This window comes from Apodemus sylvaticus, chromosome 4 (assembly GCF_947179515.1).
Source record: "Apodemus sylvaticus chromosome 4, mApoSyl1.1, whole genome shotgun sequence".
Taxonomy (NCBI): Eukaryota; Metazoa; Chordata; class Mammalia; order Rodentia; family Muridae; genus Apodemus; species Apodemus sylvaticus.
The window spans coordinates 91,791,011-91,812,724 of NC_067475.1; the positions used below are offsets into that span (position 1 = coordinate 91,791,011).

General features: G+C 38.5%; 1 protein-coding gene and 1 non-coding gene across 4 annotated transcripts in view; both read right to left on the reverse strand.

Annotated features, from left to right (window-relative positions):
* Positions 1-21,714, reverse strand: part of Fstl5 (follistatin like 5) — a 585,582-nt gene that overhangs the window by 510,134 nt on the left and 53,734 nt on the right. The gene's annotated exons all lie outside the window — the stretch shown is intronic.
* LOC127683809 (U6 spliceosomal RNA) lies at positions 3,617-3,719 on the reverse strand. The gene has a single exon (XR_007977613.1). It is a non-coding gene; the product is annotated as a U6 spliceosomal RNA (small nuclear RNA).

The following is a 21,714-nucleotide window of genomic DNA, read 5'->3' on the forward strand; positions in this document are numbered from 1 at the left end:
TCGATTGTTGTTCTTAGAATATAAGCCATTGGTGTTCTGTTCAGGAAAATTTCTCCTATGCAAATGTGTTCAAGACATTTCCTCACTTCCTCCACTATAAATTTCAGGATATCTGTTTTGATGTGGAGGTCCTAGATCTACTTGGAATAGAGCTGTATACAAGGAGATAAGAATGGGTTGATTTGCATTTTTCTACATGTTGACCTCCAGTTGATACATTACATCTTGTTAAAAATGTTCTCTTTTCCACTGGATGTTTTTAACTCCTTGATCAAATATCAATTGGCCATGGTTATGTGAGGTCATTTCTGAGTCTTCAACTCTATTGCATTGATCATCTTGCCTGTCTTTGTACCAATACCATACAGTTTTTAATCACTATTACTGTGTAGTAGAGCTTGAGATCAGAGATGGTGATTCCCTCAGATCTTTTGTTGTAGAGAATAGTTTTCGATATCCTGGGTTTTTTGTTATTCCAAATGAATTTGAAGATTGCTCTTTCTAACTCTATCAAGAATTGATTTGGAATTTTGATGGGTATTGCATTGAATCTGTAGATTGCTTTTGGCAAGATGGGCATTTTTAGTATATTAATTCTGCCAATTCATGAGCATGGGAGATCTTTCCAACTTCTGAAATCTTCTTGATTTCTTTCTTCAGAGGCTTAATGTTCTTGTCATACAGATCTTTCACTTGCTTGAATAGAGTCACAACAAGGTATGTAATATTATTTATGACTATTGTGAAGGGTGTCATTTCCCTAATTTCACTCACAGCTGGTTTATCCTTTGTGTAGATGAAGGTTACTGTTTTGTGTGTGTTAATTTTATAGTTGTTTATCAGCTTTAGGAGTTCTTTGGTGGAATTTTTGGGGTCACTTAAATATACAATCATCTGCAAATAGTAATATGTTGAATTCTTCCTTTCCAATTTGTATACATTTGATGTTCTTCTGTTATCTAATTTCTCTAGCTAGAACTTCAAGTACTATATTGAAAAGACAGGGAGAGAGTGGGCAGTCTTGTCTGTTCCCTGATTTTAGTGTGATTGTTTCAAGTTTTCCTCCATTTAGTTTGATAATGTCTACTGGTTTGCTGTATATGGCGTTTACTATGTTTAGGTATGGCCATTGATTCCTGAACTCTCCAAGACTTTTAACATGAAGGGGTGCTGAATTTTGTCAAATGCTTTTTTAAAGCATCTAATGAAATGAACGTGTAGCTTTTTTTTCTTGAAGTTTGTTAATGTAGTGGATTACATTGATGGATTTCCATATAGTAAGCCATCCCTGCATCCCTGGGATGAAGCCTACATAATCATGGTGAATTATTGTTTTGATGTATTCTTGGATTAGTTTGGTAAGAATTTTATTGAGTATTTTTGCATCAATGGTCATAAGGGGAATTGGTCTGAAGTTCTTTTTTCCTTGTTTGGTCTTTGTTTGGTTTAGGTATAAGCAAGTGTTATTGTGGCTTAATAAAATGAATTGGGTAGTGTTCCTAGTGTTTGTATTTTGTGGAATAGTTTGAAGAGTATCTGCATTAGGTCTTCTTTGAAGATCTGATAGAATTCCCCACTAAACCCATCTGGTGCTGGGCAGTTTTTGGTTGGGAGACTGTTAATGAATGTTTCTATTTCCTCAGGACTTATGGAGCTATTCAGACGTTTTATCTAATCCTGTTTTACACTGGCAACTGGTATGTGCCTAGAAAATTGACCATTTTGTTTAGATTTTGCAATTTTGTTGAGTATAAGATTTTGTAGTAGAATCTCATGATTTTTTTGAATTTCCAGTTTCTGTTACTCTATTTCCCTTTTCCTTTCTGATTTTATTAATTTGGGTATTGCCACTCTGCCCTCTGGTTAGTCTGGCTAAGGGTTTATCTCAAAGAACAAGCTCCTGGTTTTGTTGATTCTTTGTATAGTTCTTTCTGTTTCTATTTGGTTGATTTCAGCCCTGAGTTTATTTCCTGCTGTCTACACCTCTTGGGTGTATTTGCTTCTTTTTGTTCTAGAGATTCCAGGTATGCTGTCAAGCTACTAGTATAAGCTCTCTCCATTTTCTTTTTGGAGTTTCCTCTTAGCACTGCCTTCATTGTGTCCCATATGTTTTGGTATGATGTGTCTACATTTTCATTAACTTCTAAAAAGTCTTTAATTTCTTTATTTCTTCCTTGACCAAGTTATCTAGAGCATTTTCCAGCTTCTATGTGTTTGTGTGTTTTCTGTTGTTTTAGTTGGAACTTAAGACCAGCCTTATACCTGGTGACCTGATAGAGTACATGGAATTATTTCAACATTCCTATATCTGTTGAGGCCTATTTTGTGACCAATTATATGGTCAATTTCGGAGAAGGTACTGTGAGGTGCTGAGTAGAAGGTATATTATTTTGTTTTACTATGAAATGTTCTATTAATATCTGTTAGTTGCATTTGGTTCATAACTTCTGTTTATTTCACTGTGTCTCTGTTTAATTTCTGTTTCCATGATTTGTCCATTGCTGAGAGTGGGGTGTTGAAGTTTCCCACTATTGTTGTGTGGGTATAATGTGTACTTTGAGCTTTAGTAAAGTTTCTTTTATGAATGTTGGTGCTCTTGTATTTGGAGCATAGATGTTCAGAATTAAGAGTTCATCTTGATAAATTTTTCCTTTGACCAGTATGAAATGTCCTTCCTTATCTTTTTGATAACTTTTGGTTGAAAGTTGATTTTATTCTATATAAGAATGGCCACTCCAGCTTGTTTCTCTGAACAATTTGCTTGGAAAACTGTTTTCCAACATTTAACTCTGAGGTAGTGACTGTCTTTGTCACTGAGCTGGGTTTCTTGTATGCAACAAAATGTTGGGTCCTGTTTACATATCCAGTCTGTTAGTCTATGTCTTTTTATTGGGGAACTGAGTCCACTGATGTTAAGAGATATTAAGGAAAAGTGATTGGGGTTTCTTTTTGTTGGTTTGTTGTTGTTGTTGTTGTTGTTTAGAGAGGGTTTCTCTGTGTAGTCCTGGCTGTCCTGGAACTCACTCTGTAGATCAGGCTGGCCTAGAACTCAGAAATCTGACTGCCTCTGCCTCCCACGTGCTGGGATTATAGGTGTGTGCCACCCCCACCTGGCCTTTTTTTTTAAAAAAAAAATTATGAATGTCATGACTTCATTGTTTCTAATGGCTGAATAGTACTCCATTGTGTATATATACCACATTTTTTGCATCCACTCTTCTGTTGAGGGATACCTGGGTTCTTTCCAACTTCTGGCAATTATAAATAGGGCTGCTATGAACATGAAATTCTTAGGCAAATGGATGGAGCTGGAGAACATCATACTAAGTGAGGTAACCCAGACTCAAAAGATGAATCATGGTATGCACTCACTAATAAGTGGATATTAACCTTGAAAACTGGAATACCCAAAACATAATCCACACATCAAATGAGGTACACGAAGAACGGAGGAGTGGCCCCTTGTTCTGGAAAGACTCAGTGAAGCAGCGTAGAGCAAAATCAGAACAGGGAAGTGAGAAGGGTTGGTGGGAAAACAGGGGGAGGGAAGGGGACTGATGGGACTTTCGGGGAGTGGGGATCCAGAAAAGGGGAAATCATTTGAAATGTAAATAAAAAAATTATGGAACACTTCACGAATTTGCATGTCATGCTTGTGCAGGAGCCATGCTAATCTTCTCTGTATTGTTCCAGTTTTAGTATATGTGCTGCTGAAGCAAGCTTTTTTGTTGTTAAAGGTAGAATTGTGTTTGTGTGGCTATCTTCTTTTGGATTTGCTGAAAGAAGATTACTTTATTGCTTTTTCTTGGGTATAATTTCTCTCCTTGTGTTGGTATTTTCCAACATTATACTTTGTAGAGCTGGGTTAGGGGAAAGATATTGCATAAATTTGGTTTTGTCATGGAATATCCTGTTTTCTTCGTCTATGGTAATTGTGAGTTTTGATAGGTATAGTAGTCTGGGCTGACATATCTCTGGGTTTACAGTCTCTGACATCTGTCCAGGATCTTCTACCTTTCAAAGTTTCTGGTGAGAAGTCTGGTGTAATTCTGATAGGCCTTCCTTTATCTGGTACTTGACCTTTTCCCCTTACTGCTTTTAATATTCTTTCTTTGTTTAGTGCATTTGGTGTTTTGATTATTATGTGACTGGAGGAATTTCTCTTTTGACCCAGTCTGTTTGGAGTTCTGTAGACTTCTTATGTGTTCATGGGCATCTCTTTCTTTAGGTTAGGTAAGCTTTCTTCTATAATTTTGTTGAAGATATTTACAAGGCCTTTAAATTGGAAATCTTCGCTCTCTTCCATACCTATAATCTTTCGGTTTGGTCTTCTCATTGTGTTCTGGATTTTCTGGATGTTTTAGGCTAGAATCTTTTTGCATTTTGCAATTTCTTTGACTGTTATGTCAATGGTTTCTATGATACCTTCTGCACCTGAAATTGTCTCTTCTATATCATTTATTCTGTTGTTGATGCTTGCATATATGACCCTGATTTCATATTTTTAATTGGATATTTTATGTATTTACAATTTGAATATTATACCCTTTCCCAGTTTCCCCTCTGGTACATCCCTATTTAATCTTCATCTGCTACTATGAAGGTGCTAACCCCTCTCATCCAACCAATCACACCTTACTGCCCTTACATTATTCTACAGAGGAATCAAGCCTTCACAGAACCAAGGTCCTCTCTTCCTATGGATTCCAGACAAAGCCATCCTCTGATACATATGAGGATGGAGCCATGGGTCACTCCATAAATATTTGATGGTTGGTAGTTGTATTAGTTTGGGTTCTCTAGAGTCACAGAACATATGGGCAGTCTCTATATAGTGAGAGAATTTGTCGATGACATACAGACTATAGTCCAACTCCCCAACAATGGTCAGCAGCAGCTGTGGATGGAAGTCCAAGGATCTAGCAGTTGCTCAGTCCCACAAGGCAAGCAGGCAAGGAAGAGTGAGAGAGAATCTTACTTCTTCCAATGTCCTTATATATCTCCAGCAGAGTGTGTAGCCCAGATTAAAGGCTGTAGGTCTCCAGCAGAGGGTGTGGCTCAGATTAAAGGCGTGTGCCTCCATGCTTTAATCCCAGATGATCTTGAACTTGGAGATCTCCTTGTTTTAGCCATTATGCTTCAAGATCTCCATACCAAGATCCAGGTCAGAAACTTATATCTCTGAGCCTCCAAATTAGGATCATAGATGAGCCTTCCAATTCTAGACTGTAGTTCATTCCAGATATAGTCAAGTTGACAACCAGGAATAGCCACTACAGTAGTTAATTCCCTGGGAGCTCTGGGGGGGTCTAGTTGGTTGTTATTGTTCTTCCTATCTACAAACCCCATCAACTCCTTCAGTTATTTCTCTAACTTCCCCAATATGGTCCCTGAGTTCAGCCCAATGGTTGGCTGTGAGCAAACACTTTGGTATTTCTCAGGTTCTCAGGAGACAGCTATAATTGGCTCCTGTCAGCAAGCACTTGTGGCAGCTATAATAGTGTCTTGATGTAGTGTCTTATATGGGATGGATCCCCAAGTGTGGCAGTCCCTGGATGGCCTTTCTTTCAGTCTGTGTTCCACACTTTGACTCCTATTTCCTCTAGAGAGGAACCATTCTGAGTTAAAAATTAGGAGATTAGTAGGTGGCACCCTCTACCAACAGGGACCTTACTTAAACTTTGGAGATGGACTCTACAGGTTCTCCCTCCCATTTGTGAGACATTTTGGTTAATTTCATCCTTGTTGGGTCCTGGGAGCCTCTTGTTTTCCTGGCTTCTGGGACTTGCTTGTGGCTAACCCCAGTTCTCCATCCTCTGTTGCTACATTCTCTGTTCAAATTCTTGATCCTTTGTATTTCATCCCTGTCTATTCCCATACCTGATTCTGCCTCCTCTTTTTTCCTTTCCCCCTCTCTCTTCCTCCCAAGTCCCTCCCACCCTTTACCTCCCATGAATATTTTATTCCCCTTTCTAAGAAGGACTGAAGCATCCACATTTTGGTCCTCTTTCTTCTTGAGCTTCATATGGTCTGTGAATTTTAACTTGGGTACTCCAAGCTTTTGGGCTACTATCCACTTATTAGTGAGTGCATACCATGTGTGTTCTTTTTGTGACTGGATTACCTCACTCAGAATGATATTTTCTAGTTGCATTCATTTTTTTACAAATATCATAACGTCATTGTTTTTAATAACTGATTAGTACTCCACTGTGTAAATGTACCATATTTTCGGTATCCATTTTTCTGTAGAAGGACTAAAGGTTTCCTTTGGGCCCCTTCCCACTGAAATGGCAACCTGGTGGAAGATGGAGAGGAAACACTATAGAAGTCAGAGGAGATGGAGAAGACAGGGAGACCATGAACCACCAAATCAACTAAGCAGGGCTCACATGGGCTCATAGAGCCTAAAATTACAACCGCATGGTCTGCACCAGGTCTTATGTTTATTTGTTATGGCTACTAACAAAAAGAGCAAAGTTCTTGCTCTAAAAAAAAAAATAGACAAATAATTCACCATATTGGCATCGTTCAAATGATAGCACACAAAAGTGAGCCTAAAAGAATTAATGATAAAATTCTTCATCTTGTGAGAATTCACACAGTGGATACAGGTGTATCTCTGACTCTTTCCCTGCTCTTGAGACTCTCTTCCTCTTATTTGGTTTCATTGATATAAGGATTTTTGCCTTGTCCTGTTTCTGATTGTATCTTATTTAGTCATATTGGAAAACTGTTCTTTTCTAAATACAACCCTACATCTGATAGAGGGCTAATATCCAATATATACAAAGAACTCAAGAAGTTAGACCCCAGGGAACCAAATAACCCTATTAAAAATGGGGTACAGATCTAAACAAAGAATTTTCACCTGAATAAATTCGGATGGCTGAGAGGCACCTTAAGAAGTGCTCAACATCATTAGTCATTAGGGAAATGCAAATCAAAACAACCCTGAGATTTCACCTTACACCAGTCAGAATGGCTAAGGTCAAAATCTAAGGAGACAGCAGGTGTTGGCAAGGATGTGGAGAAAGAGGAACACTCCTCCACTACTGGTGGGGCTATAAGATGGTACAACCACTTTGGAAATCAGTCTTGCGGTTCCTCAGAAAACTGGACATGACACTTCCGGAGGACCTGCTATACCTCTCCTGGGCATATACCCAAAGGATTCCCCGTCATGCAATAAAGACACATATTCCATTATGTTCATAGCAGCCTTATTTATAATAGCCAGAAGCTGGAAAGAACCCAGATGTCCCTCAAAGGAGGAATGGATACAGAAAATGTGGTATATTTGCACAATGGAATACTGCTCAGCAATTAGAAACAATGAATTCACAAAATTTTTAGTCAAATGGTTTGATCTGGAAAATATCATCCTAAGTGAGGTAACACAATCACAAAAGAATACACATGGAATGTAATCTCTGATAAGTGGATCTTAATTAGCCCAGAAGCTCTGAATACCCAAGGCATAAATAGCATAACAAATGACTCCCATGAAGAAGTATGAAGAGGGTCCTGATTCTGGAAAGGATTGATCTAGCGTTGGAGGGGAATATAAGGAAAGAGAAAAAGGAGAGAGGTGATTGGAGAATGCGTGGTGAGAAGAAGGTTTATGGGACATATGGAGAGGAGAGATCTGGGGAAGGGGAAAATCATTTGGAATGTAAACAAATAATATAGAAAATAAAAATATAAAATAAAGAAAATTGAGGGGGAGTATGTCGGGGGAGGAGGAGAAGATGAAGGGAGGAAAGAGGAGAGGAGGGAGAAGAAACTGGTCGGGATGCATTGTGTGTGAGAATATTCTACTTTCCAAAAAAATAAGTTCACAAAAGTTGTCTTTAATTTTATTCTATATCAATGTAATTTTTACAATTTAATATATAATGCTCAGAGTTATAAGCAGTGTTTGCACATTCTGAAAAATAATATGATGATATAATGTAATATTTTAGAAGTTAGTTACTCATGTATGTTGACGTAATTAATTCCATTTGTACAAGAATTTTACACCTGAGTGTAAGTAATAAAACACATTAAGATGAGGATGGTAGAAGATAAACAATATACAATTATATGCTATGTTATGAACAAGTTTATTTTTCAAAACAGTACAGTAAAACTAGACAGGAATTATAGAGAAGTACCTGAATCATTGATTCTTAAGAAAGCAAAAATGTCAGGTGGCAGAAAAATAAGATCTGAGTCAGATGTAAGGTTTCTGAAAACAATACTAAATATGACCCATTTCAATAGTGTAAGCTTCTGATGATTCTATCAAAATATTTATTCTAGAATATAATGAAGTGTGTCGGATTTCTGATCCAATACAAAGAGGACAAAGTTCTTATTCTGAGTAAAACAATTGAGACAAAAAGTTACCATATTGGTGTTGTTCAAATGACAGGACAAAAAAGTAAATCTAAAAGTAATTAATGGGGCGGCGGCGGCAGCGGCGGCGGCAGCAGTAGCTGGTCCAGCTGAAGGGCCATCAGCGGTGGAACCAAGGCGACACAGGGTCCAGTTAGGCCCTGCGCCCACGACCACTGACCTTCGCTGACCAGCCGGGCGGCAAGCAACTGCGGTTCTGCGGAGCCTTTCGCTGCACGGAAGCCACTTCAGAACTCGGCTTCCCGCCAGTCAGGAGAGACTCACCTCCATCTTGATCCCGGGCTCCAGAGATCGGTCAGACTGAGGTACACAAACATAATCCTAGGCCCAACACCGCAGGGGTCTGAGCCAGACGGGCGTTGGCCTGCACCCAGGCCCTGGGCTGTTCGAGTGGCCATCGGGGCACCAACCCAGCCAGGAGTTTTTTTTGCACTGGCCGGCGCACAAGCCGCCATTTTGCCTACAGGACCCAGAGTGCTCGGGAGGGCAGAGACTGCTAACAAGCGTAGCCTGAGGCTAACAAAACGGGGGTCTAGGCCCCAAAAGGCACAGGACTGACCCCAAGAACTGGGCGGCTTGGTGGGCCATCTGTGTGTCAACCCGCCCAGGAGGTTATTAGCACAACAGACTCTCCCAGTGCTTTCGGGGAGCACGGACGCGCGCGCCCGCCATCCGGGTAACCTGGCAGACCCAATTAACAGTCATAGCCCTAGGGGAACTTTGCTCGGACCTTGGCCTCCCAGGCTTTTGCCTGGACTCAGGGCCTGGGCGACAAGGCTAACCTAGTGTGCGCCAGCACGGTTGGGGAAATCGGCTGCCCAGCGGAGTGAGCGGAACACAGGGGAGGTCACAGCAGCATACACCTTCGGAGCTCCCTGGGGGTGCACACGGGTTCCATCTGGTCCACAGACACAATCTGGGGCAAGGCCTCAGGCAGAAGCCCTCAGGTCAACTCTCTCCGCTTCAGATCAGCCTGGGCGGCCGCACCACATCTCCAGGTCCCTCAAGAGGCTAGTGGGGGCTTCTGGGCGGCCAGCTGGGAGAAGTCGGTGTGCTCCAATAAATCCTGCGGGCCCCAGCGGGAGCCTTCAGGTGCCTGCTTCGGGATCTGAACAGCCTGGACAGCAGCACCCTGTCTACAGGCAGTGCAGGGTGTAAGCTGTGCACCAGAGGCCAACGGGGAAGGGGCAGCTTGCACTGGTGAGTCCAGCACTGACAAGACCAAGTAACACCAGTGACAGCTAGATGGCAAAAGGCAAACGCAGGAACGTCACTAACAGAAATCAAGGCAATATGGCAACATCTGAACCCAATGCTCCTCTACCAGCATGTCCTGGATACCCCATCACACCAGTAAAACAAGATTTGGATTTAAAATCACTGGTCATGATGCTGGTACAGGAACACATCAAGGACATACATAAAGAAATTCAGGAGAAAATGGATCAAAAGTTAGAAGCCCTTGCAAGGGAAACACAAAAATCATTGAAAGAAATCCAGGAGAATACAAAAGCCAACAAGGAGGAAATGCAAAAAACACTTAAAGAAATACAGGAGAACTTTGGTCAACAGGCTGAGGTCATGAAAGATGAAACACAAAAATCTCTTAAAGAAATACAGGAGAACTTTGGTCAACAGGCTGAGGTCATGAAAGAAAAAACACAAAAATCTCTTAAAGAATTACAGGAAAGCACAAACAAGCAAGTGAAGGAGCTAAGCAAAACCATCCAGGATCTAAAATCAGAAGTAGAAACAACTAAGAAAACTCAAAAGGAGACAACTTTGGAGATAGAAAGCCTTGGGAAGAAATCAGGGGACAGAGATGCAAATATCAACAACAGAATAAAAGAAATAGAAGAAAGAATCTCAGATGCTGAAGATTCCATAGAAACCATGGACTCAACAGTTAAAGAAAATGCAAAATCCAAAAAGCTTGTAACCCAAAATATCCAGGAAATCCAGGACACAATGAGGAGACCAAACCTAAGGATTATAGGCATAGATGAGAGTGAAGATTTACAACTTAAAGGGCCAGCAAATATCTTCAATAAAATTATGGAAGAAAACTTCCCTAACCTAAAGAGAGAGATGCCCATGAATATACAAGAAGCCTACAGAACTCCAAACAGACTGGACCAGAACAGAAATACTTCCCGTCACATAATAATCAAAACACCAAATGTTCTAAACAAAGAAAGAATATTAAAGGCAGTAAGAGAAAAAGGCCAAGTAACATATAAAGGAAGACCTATCAGAATCACAGCAGACTTTTCACCTGAGAATATGAAGGCTAGAAGGTCCTGGGCAGATCTCATGCAGACTCTAAGAGAACACAAATGCCAACCAAAACTACTATATCCAGCAAAACTCTCAATCACCATAGATGGAGAAACTAAGATATTTCATGACAAAACCAAGTTTACCCAATATCTATCCACAAACCCAGCCCTAAAAAGGATAATAGGAGGACAACACCAATACAAGGAGGGAAACTTCACCCTGAAAAAAGCAAGATAGTAACCTTTCATCAAACCCAAAAGAAGTTAAACAATCAAATTTAAAAAATAACGTCAAAAATGATAGGAAGTAACAATCACTATTCCTTAATATCTCTTAACATCAATGGACTCAATGCCCCAATAAAAAGACACAGACTAACTGACTGGATACGTAAACAGGACCCTACATTTTGCTGCTTACAGGAAACACACCTCAGGGTCAAAGACAAACACTACCTTAGAGTAAAAGGCTGGAAGACAATTTTACAAGCAAATGGTCTCAGGAAACAAGCTGGAGTAGCCATTTTAATATCAGATAAAATTGACTTTCAACCCAAAGTCATCAAAAGAGACCATGAGGGACACTTCTTGCTGGTCAAAGGAAAAATACAACAAGAAGAACTCTCAATCCTGAACATCTATGCTCCAAATGCAAGGGCACCCTCTTTCATAAAAGAAACTTTATTAAAACTCAAAGCACACATTGCACCTAACACAATAATTGTGGGTGACTTCAACACTGCACTTTCCTCAATGGACTGATCAGGAAAACAGAAACTAAACAAGGACACAATGAAACTAATTGAAGCTTTGGACCAATTAGATTTAACTGATATATATAGAACATTCTATCCTAAAACAAAAGAATATACCTCTTTTTCAGCACCTCATGGTACCTTCTCCAAAATCGACCATATAATTGGTCACAAGACAGACCTCAACAAATATAAGAAGATCGAACTAATCCCATGCCTCCTATCTGATCACTATGGAGTAAAAGTGGTCTTCAATAGCAACAGAAACAACAGAAAACCCACATACACGTGGAAATTGAACAATACTCTACTCAATGATACCTTGGTCAAGGAAGAAATAAAGAAAGAAATTAAATACTTTTTAGAACACAATGAAAATGAAAACACAACATACCCAATCTATGGGACACAATGAAAGCAGTGCTAAGAGGAAAACTCATAGCCCTGAGTGCCTCCAAAAAGAAAATGGAGAGAGCATACATTACCAACTTAATGACACACCTGAAAGCCCTAGAACAAAAAGAAGCTATTTCACCCAGGAGGAGTAGAAGGCAGGAAATCATCAAACTCAGGGCCGAAATCAATCAAGTAGAAACAAAGAGAACCATACAAAAAATCAACAAAACCAGGAGCTGGTTCTTTGAGAAAATCAACAAGTTGGATAAACCCTTAGCCAGACTGACCAAAGGGCACAGAGAAAGTATCCAAATTAACAAACTTAGAAATGAAAAGGGAGACATAACAACGGAAACCGAGGAAATCCAAAAAATCATCAGATCCTACTACAAGAGCCTGTACTCAACACAACTGGAGAATCTGGAGGAAATGGACAATTTCCTTGACAGATACCAAATACCAAAATTAAATCAGGACCAACTAGACCATCTGAACAGTCCCATAAAGCCTAAAGAAATAGAAGGAGTCATAGAAAGTCTTCCAACCAAAAAAAGCACAGGACCAGATGGTTTCAGTGCAGAATTCTACCAGATCTTCAAAGAAGAGTTAACACCAATACTCTTCAAACTATTCCACAAAATAGAAACAGAAGGAACACTACCCAATTCCTTCTACGAAGCCACAATTACGCTGATACCAAAGCCACACAAAGATCCAACAAAGAAAGAGAACTTCAGACCAATTTCCCTTATGAACATCGATGCAAAAATACTCAATAAAATTCTTGCCAACCGAATCCAAGAACACATCAAAACGATCATCCACCATGATCAAGTAGGCTTCATCTCGGGAATGCAGGGTTGGTTCAATATACGGAAATCCATCAATACAATCCACTACATAAACAAACTCAAAGAACAAAACCACATGGTCATTTCATTGGATGCTGAAAAAGCATTTGACAAAATTCAGCATCCTTTCATGCTTAAAGTCTTGGAGAGAACAGGAATTCAAGGCCCATACCTAAACATAGTAAAAGCAATATACAGCAAACCGGTAATCAGCATCAAACTAAATGGAGAGAAACTTGAAGCAATCCCACTGAAATCAGGGACCAGACAAGGCTGCCCCCTTTCTCCTTATCTTTTCAATATTGTACTTGAGGTACTAGCTCGGGCAATTTGACAACATAAGGAGGTCAAAGGGATACAAATTGGAAAGGAGGAAGTCAAACTATCATTATTTGCAGACGACATGATAGTCTACCTAAGTGACCTAAAAAACTCCTCTAGAGAGCTCCTACAGCTGATAAACAACTTCAGCAAAGTGGCAGGTTATAAAATCAACTCAAGCAAATCAGTGGCCTTCCTATACTCAAAGGATAAGCAGGCTGAGAAAGAAATTAGGGAAATGACCCCCTTCACAATAGCCACAAACAGTATAAAGTATCTTGGGGTGACTCTTACCAAACATGTGAAAGATCTGTATGACAAGAACTTCAAGACTCTGAAGAAGGAAATGGAAGAAGACCTCAAAAAATGGGAAAACCTCCCATGCTCATGGATCGGTAGAATCAATATAGTTAAAATGGCCATTTTGCCTAAAGCACTATACAGATTCAATGCAATACCCATCAAAATCCCAACTCAATTCTTCACAGAGTTAGAAAGAGCAATTATCAAATTCATCTGGAACAACAAAAAACCCAGGATAGCTAAAACTATTCTCAGCAACAAAAGAAAATCTGGGGGAATCAGTATCCCTGACCTCAAGCAATACTACAGAGCAATAGTGTTAAAAACTGCATGGTATTGGTACAGTGACAGGCAGGAGGATCAATGGAACAGGATTGAAGATCCAGAAATGAACCCACACACCTATGGCCACTTGATCCTCGACAAAGAGGCTGAAAACATCCAATGGAAAAAAGATAGCCTTTTCAACAAATGGTGCTGGTTCAACTGGAGGTCAGCATGCAGAAGAATGCGAATTGATCCATCCTTGTCTCCTTGTACTAAGCTCAAATCCAAATGGATCAAGGACCTCCACATAAAGCCAGACACTCTGAAGCTAATAGAAAAGAAACTGGGGAAGACCCTTGAGGACATCGGTACAGGGAGAAAGTTTCTGAACAGAACACCAATAGTGTATGCTCTAAAAGCAAGAATTGACAAATGGGACCTCATAAGGTTACAGAGTTTCTGTAAGGCAAAGGACACCATCAAGAGGACAGATCGGCAACCAACAAATTGGGAAAAGATCTTCACCAATCCTACATCAGATAGAGGGCTAATATCCAATATATATAAAGAACTTAAGAAGTTAGACTCCAGAAAACCGAACAACCAGTCAGAATGGCTAAGATTAAAAATTCAGGAGACAGCAGGTGTTGGAGAGGGTGCAGAGAAAGAGGAACACTCCTCCCCTGCTGGTGGGGTTGCAAATTGGTACAACCACTCTGGAAAGCAGTCTGGCGGTTCCTCCGAAAACTGGGCACCTCACTTCCAGAAGATCCTGCTATACCACTCCTGGGCATATACCCAGAGGATTCCCCACCATGTAATAAGGATACATGCTCTACTATGTTCATAGCAGCCCTATTTATAATTGCCAGATGCTGGAAAGAACCCAGGTATCCCTCAACAGAAGAGTGGATGCAAAAAATGTGGTATATCTACACAATGGAGTACTATTCAGCCATTAGAAACAATGAATTCATGAAATTCTTAGGCAAATGGATGGAGCTAGAGAACATCATACTAAGTGAGGTAACCCAGACTCAAAAGGTGAATCATGGTATGCACTCACTAATAAGTGGTTATTAACCTAGAAAACTGGAATACCCAAAACATAATCCACACATCAAATGAGATGCAAGAAGAAAGCAGGAGTGGTCCCTGGTTCTGGAAAGACTCAGTGAAACAGTATTTGGCAAAACCAGAACGGGGAACTGGGAAGGGGTGGTAGGGAGGACAGGGGAAGAGAAGGGGGCTTACGGGACTTTCGGGGAGTGGGGGGGGCTAGAAAAGGGGAAATCATTTGAAATGTAAATAAATTATATCGAATAAAAAAAAGAAAAAAAAAACTTAATTCCCTCCACTGCTGGTGGGGCTGTAAGATGGTACAACCACTATGGAAATAAGTCTGAAGGTTCCTCAGAAAACTGGACATGAGACTTCCAGAGGACCCTGCTATACCTCTCCTGGGCATATACCCAAAGGATTCCCCGGCATGCAATAAAGACACATGCTCCATTATGTTCATAGCAGCCTTATTTATAATAGCCAGAAGCTGGAAAGAACCCAGATGCCCCTCAAAGGAGGAATGGATACAGAAAATGTGGTATATTTACACAATGGAATACTACTCAGCAATTAGAAACAATGAATTCACAAAATTTTTAGGCAAATGGTTTGATCTGGAAAATATCATCCTAAGTGAGGTAACCCAATCACAAAAGAATACACATGGAATGCAATCTCTGATAAGTGGATATTAATTAGCCCAGAAGCCCTGAAAACCCAAGGCACAAATTGCATAACAAATGACTCCCATGAAGAAGTATGGAGAGGGTCCTGATCCTGGAAAGGATTGATCTAGCATGGGAAGGGAATATAAGGACAGAGAAAAGGGAGGGAGGTGATTGGAGAAGGGATAGAGAGAAGAAGGTTTATGGGACATATGGGGAGGGGGGATCTGGGAAAGGGGAAATCATTTGGAATGTAAACAAAGAATATAGAAAATAAAAATATTTAAAAAAAATCAAAAAAAAGTAATTAATGATAAAATTCTTCATTATGCCCAAAATATTGTCATCACTGCATTAGAAGTAAATATATTTTCAATATTTGAGCAGATTTTTTTAAAAATGTTAAAAATATCACAATACTCAAAATGATTAAAAAAGTACCACGTCAGTAAAACATATTTGAAATAATGTCCCAAATACATAACCTACTGCAAAGAGGAAGAAAAAAAACTTGAGTTTTGACACAATCAATTATTTTTGGAATTATATACCAACAAGTGAAAAGTGACATAATTTTAATATTAAAAAAAGATACAACTCTGGTTCCTAGTACTGAGGGAAAGAGGAGGGGGGAGAAAATATGAGTCAAAGGACAATGATTCCTGCTCTAAGATTGTGTCTCCCAGAAATGAGAAGTTGTCTACACTGCTCATACCTCAATAGTATGGCTGTCTAAACAAGGCCTGAACAGTGAAAGCACAGAGAGACATGCTGACCAAGAGGAGACACTCTCACAGGCTCCCCCAACTAGAGAAAGAACTACAGGCAACTAATGACTGCTGAGTGAGAGCGAGTTAGTCCTCCCTAGATGTGAGCCCCTTACTTTGTTATATAACAATAAGTGGACTATACTTAAGTAATGTAAATATCAACAACACTGAAAAAAGATTTAGCATGATATGTGTGTGAGTATAACAACAATAAAGAAAATATACACCCTAAATAGATTTAACAGATCTTATTAATGTATTTGTTAATATGTGTATATGTGTGTATTTCTGTGTCTTTGCAAATACATAGAAATGCACTGTATACATATACATCTATATGCAATATGTATTATTGCTTTATATTTTATATTTATATATATATATATATATATATATATATATATATATATATATATAATAATCAAAGAAAACATTAACAATCTGAGGGTAAGGGGAAAACAGGAGGTGGTGGGATGGAATTAAAAAGGAACATGATGTCATTGTATTTTAACTAAAAGTTTAAAATTCATTTAAAAAAGAGAGAAAAAAGATTGAGGAAGCATGTAATTTTTTTTATTCGATGTATTCTTTATTTACATTTCAAATGATTTCCCCTTTTCTGGGTCCCCACTCCCCGCAAGTCCCATAAGCCCTCTTCCCTCCCCGTGTTCTTCCATCTACCCCTTCCCACTTCCCTGTTCTGGTATTCCCCTATACTGTTGCACTGAGTCTTAGCATGTAATATTTTTATACTAATTACTAAATATTTCTCAGAACTGAATATTAGATAGTGCATCATAAATATGAGTGTATTTTGATTCTTACATGAAAGTACCATAACTATATTAAAGCATATAGATGCTTAAATTAATTCATATCAAAATCAGCCTGTTTGTAGATTAATATAGTTAAATTCCATGCTCCAAGATTTACTATCATATTGGCAATTAGGTAAAAATGATGTAATATTTCATGGTGCAGGGTTGTCACTGTGTGGGTAGGAGCAAGAAGACGTTTCACTGTGACAGCCTGCGAAACAGAGGTGAGGCCAGACTCAGGGGCATGTGTAAACCCTGAAGTCCTGAATCCAATGAACTGCTTCCACCAGCAATGTCACACTTCTCACACTTACTGAAGGTCACCAAGACTCCCAATGCAGCACGTCCATCCAGGCAACAGGCATTTAAGGCAGACCTATGCCTTGCCATACATCTTTGGAAATACGGAAACTGTTTCTATCTTATAATGAAGCACTATCATACTTGTCTACAAGTCAATGCACAATAACAAAGGTCAGGAAAAATCAAGAGTCACAGTGGAATAAAAATGATAATAATAGTCCTTAAGTAGCATCATTTATAACAGTGACATATGAGAACTTGCTAAGTCTGTAAACAAGAGGAAAAGGCAAAGACCAAGCTGAAAACTTAAATCGACACAGGAGGAGGCTGTGTTACAAAGATAAAGGGCAAAACATTGGAAAAATTATTCAAAGGCATCTGACTCTGAAAATAAAAAGTTCAAATGTAGAAATAAATGCAATGTTGCTCAAGTTTTTATAAATTTTATGATTCATTAGAGAGCTGATAAAACAGAATTGGTTGAAATCCAAAGCAGCAGAAGATGTACATCCACTGATAAATGAATAACAAAATTGTGGGTGCACATTCAGAACACAATTTTATTCAGCTCTTAAAAATGAAAGTATTAAACTTGAAGAGAACGGAGGTGTGGGAAAATTCTGCACTAAGTGAGGAAAGCCAGGTCCAGAATGTATGCTTTTCATGTTTCCTCCCTTATGTGGATCACACCTTTTAAGTTTTAGCATTGTTTCTTTATGTCGGACCATTTGTAAAGGACTGGAAGCTAGAAAAGGCCACAGTGTGAGAAAAAGGAGACATTAAGGAGGGCTGTGGAATGGTAACATTATTGTGATATGCAAAGAGCAGAGGGTAGACTATAGTGACAATGTTTAAATAGTGATAGAGTATGAAATGGGAGAAAAGGAAGATGTGGGGATGGGGTGACCTACAGTAAGGACACATGCATGATAAAGTCACTTCTGCTACTTCATAAGCAAAATGATTATATACATAGGAACATATATGCATATACATATACAAACATGCATGTAACAACAGTTAATGATAAATAAGTTTATGACTTTGAAGGAGAAGAAGGATTTTTGTATTGAGCATTTGAAGAAGAAAGGTGAACTATGTACTAATAATATAATCTCAATAATAAAGGAAATGTTATTTAAAGTCACTACATAAATGATAGACAAATGAATGGAAAACAGATAGCAAGTAGTTAAAGACTGATGATAGTTCTGAAAACATAGCTAAAAACCAATTTGAAGGAATGCATCATTATATTGATACATAATGTCAATCCCAGAATCCATGGGTTATTACACAACAATTCCAGTTATAGGAATCCCTTCCCAAGAATTTCTGACCAGAGTTTTCCAAAACACTACAGACAATTGATAATTCTCTCAATTTCTTACCAAAAGTGAGTGGTAACACTATTGAATAAGAAACCACACTCATTGGTTGCAAACTACAGAGAAACAGTTTTGGAACTGAGCTGGAAGCTTTCTCTTTAATAGCTGAAAGTTTCTATATAGGCAGCAGAGAGAAAATTATTTGGATCGAGCATGCTACAGTAACAACCTGCCTGGTGACTCAAGAATGGCACTGTTGTTGTAGAGGTGGTTAACTTAATTCTACTTGAGTGAGAGGCCTTCTATGCATAAAGAAATTAAATCCTGGTACTGTGGACTTGGTAAAAGGCCGCGGAATTCATAGATACTGAGGATGAACCAGCTACGTTATTTTGCCAAATGGGTATGTTCAAGAACAAAAGTGCGAATTTTGTCCTACTCATCTAAGATCTATAAGCATCTACTCTATGAGCTTATCCTCATCTATACTTCTTCCAGTTCATAAATTTATGCCTCACTTACTTAGAAATTTCCTTAGTTATTAACTTAAATTTATAATGATTTGAGTGCTTCATAAATATGATTTTTAATGTTTTACAAGTAGTTTTTAAAATTATTAATTGTCAAAATAGTTTGAATATATTCGTGGAATATATTGTGATTATTTATATATAAATAATTACTAAAATTAAAGTAAATCATACATTTCTGTAAGATTTATAGAACTGTTATTGTTTATGTTTCATAATCTTGAATCCTGTTACAGTGTTCTAATATATGGACAAGAAAGGGTGGAGTCATAATCAAGCAGCAATTCATTTTTTTCAGTGGTGAGTGTCCCTTTAATTGACAACAGTTCAATGAACAAACACATACATGGTTAATGATGAAATTTATCTTATTGGAGTGTTTAATGATCCTTCTCATCTGAAAGGCCAAAGTGCTTATTAAAGGCATATTTATCCTTTCATCTTACCAAGCATGCAACAAGGATAAAATACCATGAGCAATAATCCAACTATTAATAATTCTCAAATATATGGAGTTCACCTAAACCACAATAAATGAATGAACGTGATGGAAAACCTGCTATAAATATTTCAAGTAAATCTTTCCTGTAACAAATGATTTAAAGAGTAATCATTTATCAAATACTGCTTTAAGAACATGCACACACACACACACACACACACATCTCAATATTTGGAAATAGTTCTTAAAAGAGACCCAAGTTTGATATTTATCTGACAAACATTGAAATTTTTGTGAGAACTAAGATAGACTACCATTCTAAATCTCCGTGAACAGAGAAGGAATAAAAAGTACATACGATCCAGAGATCGAGTGTAGCAATGGAAAATACCACTCTCTAGACTCACTACAACCATTGGAATCTTTAACTCCCAACAACCTTAATTATAATTGGAAGGTTCTAAAATGACAGGAACTATCAGTTAAGGCAAGGGGAGGAGGCCATGGGACCCAATTCTTTACCTCTTCAGTATTGGCTTTTGCTAGATCTGAATGAGGAAGAACCACAGACTTCCTTTGTAATCCAGGGAAACCAGCAGGCTTGAGTGGATAACTCCAAGCTCACCTATACAGCCCTATCTTAATCTCAGCAGATTACAGAACAAAATGAATGAACTAGAGCAGGGTTATTGCTTTTCTTTAGGCTCTTCTTTGTTTGTTTTGTTCCTACAGTTCTTTCAGAAAGGAACAATTCTGGGTCAGAGTTTTTGACTGTGGGATGGCAACCCATCCCTCCACTTGATGCCAGAACTTTATACTGGAGGTAGATTCTACAAGTTCCTGCTCCCTACTGTGGGGCATTCCACCTAAGATCCCTGCCTTTGAGTTGTGAGAGTCTCTCACCTCTGAGGTCTTTAAAAAGTTCTCTTCTTTGTCTAAGCAAATGTAATATCACCTTTCAAATATACTTCACCTTCCTTCCAAGTATAGTGCTAGGCCATTGCTCTAAACATGGAGTAACCTTGGCTTCCAGGAATAGCAGAAACTTTCAAAAGAGGCTGACCCTCAGGAAAGGTCAATTATTTATGAAAGTAAGTCTGCCACATAAATCTGGAGTAAAGATCACTCAAGATCCAACTTGCTCCCTTCAAACTGTGTTAATAATCATCAAATCGTTAACAAATAATTACCAAAATATCAAACAAGAATAAATAATTATCAACAATTATAATAATAAAGACTTTAGAAAAGAAAAGCACTTTTCACAGGGATGGACAATGTAGCAAACCACTCCTGGACCAAAGCTTCTCAGTTATGTATATATTTTATCCCTGCCAAACTTAGGTCATTACCTCAGAGATAGACTTGGGATGACTGGACAATGTTCTTCCTAGTGTAAGAACACACTGGTAAATATGTTCTCTGTATTTCATTTGTCTATTTAACTGTCATTTTGGAAATGGATGACTGGGCCTAGCTATCTAGAATCTAAAACTTTTACGTAGAAACTCTACTAAGAGATAAAATTACTTCAAGTGAGCTGTGGCATGACTGTGGTATGTTAGAAGCAAAAAAAAAAAAAAGACATAACTAAAGACATAACTTTCCACAATGTCAAAATTTATTGAATTATACTAGCAAGGTAGGGGGTAGGGTAATTTAATTATTATTAATCTGATATATATCACTTTTCTTTGTATTCCTGGCAAGGTACACACAGACTATTTATACAAGTATCAATAACTAACAAATAACACATCATGCAATAAATTGCTATATATATGTGTGTGTGTGTGTGTGTGTGTGTGTGTGTGTGTGTGTGTGTGTGTATTATCAAATGACTATAAATGGTTAAGGAGCCAGGAATAGTACAAAATGTTGCAAAGGTCTGAAAAGCAGAAAACTGAAAAATCATAAGGAAAGTCAGATGATGGGAAAAGTTCTTAGGAACTTGCTGGGTGTTGGCTAGACATGGAGAAGTTGTTGATGGTGCAGTCAGAATTGAGCTACGGAAGAGAAATACCATGCATGTTAGAGGCTTCAGAGCCTGGACATTCATCATGTGGGCAAGAGAGTCTTCTGTGTGTCAGTTTTAATAATTTCAATATTAAGAGCTGGAGAATTGCAGGAATGATTTTCCTTACATAATAAGGAGAGTCTTCCAATTTTGCTGGTAGCTAGAGACACTGGTCTACTGCATTATAAGAAAACGACTAAGTTA